The sequence below is a fragment of the Trichosurus vulpecula genome, chromosome 9, assembly GCF_011100635.1.
Source record: "Trichosurus vulpecula isolate mTriVul1 chromosome 9, mTriVul1.pri, whole genome shotgun sequence".
Classification (NCBI taxonomy): domain Eukaryota; kingdom Metazoa; phylum Chordata; class Mammalia; order Diprotodontia; family Phalangeridae; genus Trichosurus; species Trichosurus vulpecula.
The window spans coordinates 103,611,361-103,619,299 of record NC_050581.1 but is presented as its reverse complement, the minus strand read 5'-3'; positions in this window follow the sequence as shown (position 1 = coordinate 103,619,299).

Sequence of the window (7,939 nt, the reverse complement as noted above, 5' to 3'; positions counted from 1 at the left end):
TCTCTAGTTGGGGAGAGAAGGCTAACATTGATCAAATTAAAGCTGGCAACACAAGGCAGATGCTAATTTATACGGGACAGATTCTACAAAAGAAGTTCAAGAGCTCAAAGATCAACATAGACTGAAATAGGCATAGAAGGTAATGTTGGAGAAGGGAAGGAGCTGGTCTTTGAAGGACAGAGGACAGGTCAGATTTGAATGAAGAGAATGGCAGAATGGAGGGGATTACAGCAGAGAAGAAGGCAATGACTTATGGAATCACAGCATGTTAAAACTTAGCAGTTAGAGACCTCTGAGATCATTTAGTTCAACCCCTCCACCTCATGAAAGAAGAAGACCCTCAGAGCAAAGGAGCAAAGGCATGATTGAGCACTGAATGTTCGCAGGACAGCAATGAGACCAGTTGGAGAAGAGTAGAAATGAGTATTGGGGAGACGTGGGGAATAAGTCTGTACATATAAGGTTGGAGTCAGATAATGGATAACTTTAACAGTCCTGTTGAGGAGCTGCAATTAATTATGGATCCCAGAGTTAATGGGAAGTCACTGGAAGTTTTTGAGTAGGTTAGTGACAAAATGAAGATCATGGAGTCATAGCTAGTAGCTAACATTGATAAAACATTTTAAGATTTGCAGTTTTATGCATTATCTCATTTAAGTTGATCTTCACAACAACCCTCTGAGGTAGGTGCTTGTATTATTCCCACTTTACAGATGAGAAAACTGAGGAGAAAGGTTAAATTGCTTGCTCAGGGTCATATTGCTTGTAAGTGTCTGAGGCAAGATTCGAATACAAGTCTTTCCGAGTGCAAAGCCATCATGGCATCCACTATGGCACCAAGATGCATCTATCCAGGAATGCTGGCTCTGGTTCAGACTCTAAGATAAGTTGTTTCCCCAGCATGGAAGTAGAGAAGTTTCCACCGCATGGAAGTAGAGCTCTGGCAATTATCCAGCTAATTTGGATCCAGTCGAGTCTCCAGTAAGGTGCATGATTGCGTGTTCTGACTGATCTGGTTTGGGTGGTAAACTAATCAAATAACCCTCCTCCACCGAATGCCAGTGGCCTTCTCTTTGTGCTGTATTTATGTCAGAAACTTGTTCTCCTACCTCGGAAAATGTATATTCTCTCCCCTCCTACCTTCATCCCACCCCTCTCCACACACTCCCCCACACTTCCCCACACATGCACATACACAAACACAAACACATCTATGTTTTCATCTGTAGTATGGAAAGAACATATGCCCACACATGTTCTTTGTCTCCCTCTCAGAAATGAAGTAAGGCCAAGTGAAGAAATAACTACTTCAGGACAGGGTTCAGGAGACTGGTATTATACTCATAACAAATGTTACCTGTGAATTCTAAAAAAGCTTCTGTGAGTGGAAACAAGAAAAGCACAGTAACAGTTGCTTCTCTCAAAAAAAAAGGAGTGTTTTAGGACTTTTCTGTATTTCCAGAGTAACCTTTTAAAACCAAGGATAAGAATTTGACCTACTGACAAGAGGAGAAACTTAAAGTACGTATGACAATAATTTTGGCCATTTGTCCTTTGAGTATATCTCTGTCGGATAATCTGGTTGCATTTTTTAAAGGTTACTAAAAAATGGTTTCTTATCAGTAGGCTATTCTGATGTGGCAATACACAAATGTTTTCCAACAGTTGGCACCTTGTAAAAGAAGGCTCCCATAAACAGGATATTCCTGTTGGCAAGGGGCAGCATATTTGCTTAAAAAAACAGTTTTGTGTTTCTACAACAGTCTACTGACACAAACAAGGAAATGTAACTGAAAAAAAATAGAAAATATATACATTGCAGAAAATCCCCTGCTATCAGCATGGATACATCAGCCACAGTTGAAGAATGACAAATGATGTTGATTAAACATTTTAAATCCCTCTCTCGATGATGTCTTATACTGGCTTGGAAAAGCAACACAAGAGCAGTTTTCTTTCTCTCTTTCTATTCTCATTTTTTTCTTCCACTCTTTCTACGTGTCTTCCTTCTAGGAAGCATTGTGTAATGAAAAGAGCAATAGTCAGAGGCAGAAGCTGTAAGTTCAAGTCTTGGCTCTGATATTTACTGTCCCTGGGCAGGTCACTTCTCAGAGTCTCAATTTTTCTTCATATGTAAAATGGGGATAATAATCTTGTACTATATATCTCACAGGGTTATTGGGAAGAGCAGTCGAAATACTGATAAAGTGCTTTTAAAATGTGAACTATTATTAGCTTGGCCCGTCCAGCAGAGCTCATCAGTAAGATGAAAAATGGCTTTCCAACTTATAAGGGAGGAACTTCCCACCATTCATTTTTTATTGTGCTTTTTTTAAAGGGTTTGCTTCCTGATCTCATATTTGTCTCTTGAATAGCTCAGCAATAGTTGACATTCTGTCAGTGGAGCCGAGGGTGTGTAGGCACCATTCTACTCTGGACACTCGGCTCAACATCTGATTTATTATATCACAGGAAAAACAAGAGTACCTACCAATTGAGGTGTTGCTGGTCCTCTCAGGGTTACTGAGATCAGCAATGTCACACTCCCTTAGAGACTTTCCAAGTCCACGTGAATGGTCTGTTTAACTTTTATAAGGAATAGGTCAATAGAGAATTGCGAAAAACCATGGAAGTAACACTTGGCAAACAGAAATCAGCTAAGCAAATGGTAAATGATGTGGCAGGTCCCCACATGCAATGAGGACATATTCCTCTGTAGCAGAATGCAAGGCCTAGAAAAAAATAAGGCAAGTCTTTAAAGAAATTAGGCTATAAGAAAACAATTTTTTTCCCAGCCAAATTTATACATATAGCATTTATGGCCACTTAAAATCTGAGATGGTTTGTCTTTGAACCTACTCCTTCCTCACCAGGAATAATGTCTCTGTCCCAAACCTCTATCTGACTTAGGGTTAGAAAGTTCATATAAATGGACAGTCCATCTATTGGCAGCCTTATACATGACTGTCAACAATAATATATATACACACATACGTATACATATAGATGATTGTTTTATGTATATATGCACATGACATATGTATGCAATATATCTGTAGATATAGATATGTATATAGATAGAAATAGATGTAGACATAAATATAGCTATAGATAAGCAAGATTTGAGGGCAAAAAATTAGAGAGCATAAAGCTGTTCATGATTTTTTTTTATTGTTCTTCCTCTTCCTCCTCCTCCTCCCTTTCATTTGCTCAGAAGACCTAAGGCATCATGAGGGTTGTGGGGGAGTTCTCAGGAAAACTGCTGAGGCCCAGGTCCAAACAACCCTTAGTGGTTTGTTAAAAAGCAGACACTGAAATGATTTTTTAATGATTTTTTTTATTCTGAACTTAACAAACACCAAATAAAATGGGGATTTCCATAGATACAGTAAAACAGGAAAAAATGATTGTACTTGAAGCTGAATTTCTATTACATAGAACTTGTTTTTCTTTTTAAGTATATAATACATTCACCATGTAACTCTCAGAGCTATCCTATCCCTCCTACTCCTTGTGGCTTCCCCTCTTTCCCCCTTCAACAAAATCAAAACAAAAGAAAAACATAACCCGCATGGTAAAAACACATAGTCAAACAAAAGAAATTCCCACAGTAAGCAATGGTCAAAGTTGCACATCTGATTTTGCATATTGACTCTGTCACCTCTACGTTGGGAGGTGGATAACATAGTTCATCCTTGTTTCTTTGGAATTGTGGTTGGTTATTGTATTGATCCAAGATCCTGAAACATTATCAAAAGAATGCAGGTTAGCATCAGAAACAATGGAAATGAAAAAGACATTTTCTAACCCTGAGTCAGAGGCTTGGGTGGTACAGATACATTATTCCTGGTGAGCAATGAGTAGGTTCAAAGACAGACCAAATGTCTATGAGTTCTACCTAGCTGGCTTGCTCGTCTGTGTTTCAAGGATATTGCCATTGGTGGATATCCCCTTCTAGTGAGAAAAGCCCACACAACTAAGATTCTGGGTTTGGCAGATTCCTCTCCTTATACAGAGAGTCATGGAGGGTTTCTTCTTAGTCTCATGATTGGATATGTGAAAAACCTACTTCTCTCACTAAAGAGTTGAAGCTTAAGCTTTTGTCTCTAAGAAGTTTATTTACTATTGACTAAGACAAAAAGAGATGACAGGGCCCACTCCTCTTCTTATGAGGAAGAGATAGACCTTTAGCTGAGGGCTCTGGCTGAAGCTCAAAAACTGGAAACAGAGAGAAAGCCTCCAACTATTTTTCTGGTGGAGGTTCCCAGCATTGACAATGAGACCCATAGGTTAATGCCTAGCAGAAATCACATGAGCCAATGGGATGCAAGACCAGCAAAGACCATGCATCATTCTGAAGAGCAATAGGATGAAATGTTAAGAAATCAGAGGCCCTGCAGTGTTGAAAGCATGGGTTTTGCCTGTGTGGGTACCTCTTGCATGTGAATCCTGGCCACACATGTTCCTTGCATATGATGATGATGACAATGATGGTGAGGAGGATAGCTAACATATATAGCACCTACTATGTGCCAGGTACTGTGCTAAGCACTTTACATATATGTACCCTGGCCACACATGTTATCTATGAGTATGTAACTACATATTTTCTAGGCATATCCACTCTTCCAGCTGAAGGTGATTGTATCTATGGAGTTATGGAGGAAATTTTCTATTGCTATACTTTTTCATTAGGTGCCTTTGTTTTTAAATAATTGTCTCCTCTGTCTGAATAGCAAAAACCAAACACATTAGTGGGGGCTCATGAGTGGATGTGGACCCACAGAACACATTGAACTCAGGACAACTTGTTGAGGTGATCCACATGCCAGTGGGGGTTCTCCCAGGTGCTACAATGGAATTATGGTGTTAAAAAGGACCTTTGATCATCTAGTCCAATCCCTTCATTTTATGAATGAGTAAACTAATATCTATTGGCAGCTAGATGACACTGTAGATAGAGTGATAGGCTTGGAGTCAGAAAGACTCATCTTCCTGCGTTCAAATCTGGCCTCTGACACTTACTGGTTGTGTGACCCTGGATGAGTCACTTTACCCTGTTTGCCTCAGTTTCCTCATCTGTAAAATGAACTGGAAAAGGAAATAGCAAACCACTCCAGTATCTTTGCCAAGGAAACCCCAAATTGGGTCATGAAGAGTTGGACATGACTGAAAAAGACTGAACAACCACAATAAAACAATATCCATAGGGAGAAAGGTGCCTACCTAAGGTCCTATCTTGATTCTCTTTCCATTACACCAAGTGTGTTACCAATTCCTTTTCTTTTTTTTCCAGGTTTTTTTATTACTCTCCATTGTTTTATCTCCTCACTAAACTTCAAGCTCCATAAAGGCAGTGATCATGTCCTGGTTAAATTTTATATCTTTCTTGGTATTTAGTCTAGTTTTCTGTACACAGTAGGTACTTACTGAATTTAACTGACTTTTCACAATTTGGTCTAAATGAGAGGAAGACTAGGGGAATTTGATGGACTGCTTATATCCTTCCATCTCCCCATTGCTCATTTGGCTTTCTACTTGGATTTACTGACACTAATAATGTCTAACTTGGGTAATTGACCAATTGACTCAAATACTTTATATATAACAGACTATATTTTATACTTTAGAAGGTGCTTTCTTCATGATATTTGTTGTTGCTGTTGAGTCATTTCAGTCATGTCTGACTCTTCGTGACCCCATTTGGGGATTTCTTAGCAAAGACACTGGAATGGTTTGCCATTTCCTTCTCCAGTTCATTTTACAGATGAGGAAACTGAGGCAAACAGGATTAAGTGACTTGCCCAGGGTCACTCAGCTAGTACGTGTCTGAGGCCAGATTTGAATTCATAAAGATGAGTCTTTTTGACTCCAGGCCTGGCACTCTATCCACCATGCCACCTAGCTGCCGCCTTCTTCATGACAACCCAATAAGTTATAGCATGCTAGTATTATCACCCCAATTTTAAAATGAGGAAATGAAGTTCAGGAAAAGTAGGTGACTTCCACAAAGTACGTGATAGAATCAGGCCTGGAACCCAGGTCTTCCCGTTCCAGGTCTAGCATTTTTTTCCATTATATCCTGTTGCCTCCCATAGTAGTTATACAGTGCTGAATACGAGGTGCTGCATTTATTTGGTCATGCCCATTTCCCTACACAGAAGATATCTTCTGAACTGATCTGCTTCCTAGAAGCACTACCCCTCAGGTCTAACTGTGACCTGTTAGGTTGGGGAAGGGATCAGGTTGAAGGGCACAGTGTTAATAATAGCCCACACTTACACAGTGCTCTATAATTTACAAAGGGATTTCCTCACCACAGCCCTGTGAGGTAGGTGTAAGCATTATTATTCCCATTTCACAGATGAGGCTTAGGTTGGCAAACGACTGAAGTCACATGACCAGCAGCTGGCTTAAAGCCTGACTCCTTCTCCAGCCCTCAACCATCCAACACTTGTCTGTAAGTTCCTTGAGACTTTTATTTTTGTCTTGCATCCTAGCACCTAGCACTGTGCCTAGCATACAGTTATCCCTCAACAAATGCTTGTTTATTGATTGACTTTCAGAACTGGAATTGCAAACTGGAGAGCTCCTCATACCACATCCTCATCATTCCTGTTGCTACTCACCCTTACAACCTAATGGGAAGAGGAAATTACAGGCTGAAAGACAAGCAGGCAGAAGTAGAATCTACGTGCTCCAGGGTCTTTGTTTCTACACGGTCCAACCTTTCCTGGCTTGTGACTCCAGGCAGTCAGCTGATATTCGCTGGAGCTCCCCAACTCTTTCCCTACAGTGCTAGACATGGTTGAAAGCGGGAAACCTACCTCCAAAATTGCAGTGGAATCAAATGAAGGTTGAATAAGCAGTGGAGTTGATGACAACCAATCAGGAAGGCTGTGGGTGGAGTCCTTGCATGAGGTGGAGGAATGAGCTAAGCATCCCCTCAGGTCCCTTCCAAAATTTAGCATTCTAGGATTCTACAACTTCTCTCTGACTGGTACCTGCAAAGAATGGCTGGATTTCTAACTAGAGGAATCTGGGCTGACAAAGAATGGCCAAGAGAGAAATTATCCATTCTCGTTACCCCCCTCCCCGGTTCTCATCTAATGATTCAACAAATGTTAATTAAGTACCTACTGGATTCCCAGCACCTTAGGGAAAGGAGAAGTCAAAGACAGGAGCCTTGTTCTTAAGAAGCTAATAATACAAGACCTACATACATGAAACAATCAAAGAACCATTCTAAGGAACTTTAAAAACAAGGGTGCCATAAGATCTATTGGGGCCAGGGGATGTAAATCATACATAAATATTGATGGCATTCAGATGAAGGGAATGCATTGTGGGTTGTGGCTAGGGTAAGAAGGCTTCATGGAGGAGATTAGTCCTGACCTATGGCCTTGGAGGAAGTGGGAGATTCGGAGAGGTACAGGGAAGTTATTTAAAGTAGGGACAATGTCACAGTAGCAGAACTGAATATTATGACCCAAAGATGATAATGATAAGGGGCCTTGGGTCAGGAATGATATAGGCCTGCCAGTAACCAAAAGCCTATGATGAAAAAAGTTGGGTGAGGAAGGAGATGGAGGATATTCTGGGTTGAAGAGTATGGACTTGAACTGAAAAGTAATAGGGAGCCATGGTAGGATTTTGACCAACAGATTGACACGATAAAAGGAATGTTCTAGGATGACACGATTTCTTGAAAAAAACAAACTTGCCATTCTAAGGGGGACCAGTGAGGGGAGTATGTCTGTGCTACTGATATGTGAGAGAACTGCTTTAAGTGAGTGGATAACACATTTTAAAAGGTAATGGAGCAGCTAAAGATTTGTTCTTCATTCTCTAGGAATCGTCTAAATGTGGGATGGGCGGACAGTGCCTGTGCTAGGTAGGAGTCAGAAAATGTGGGCTGCAGTGTGATTTCCACAATTTG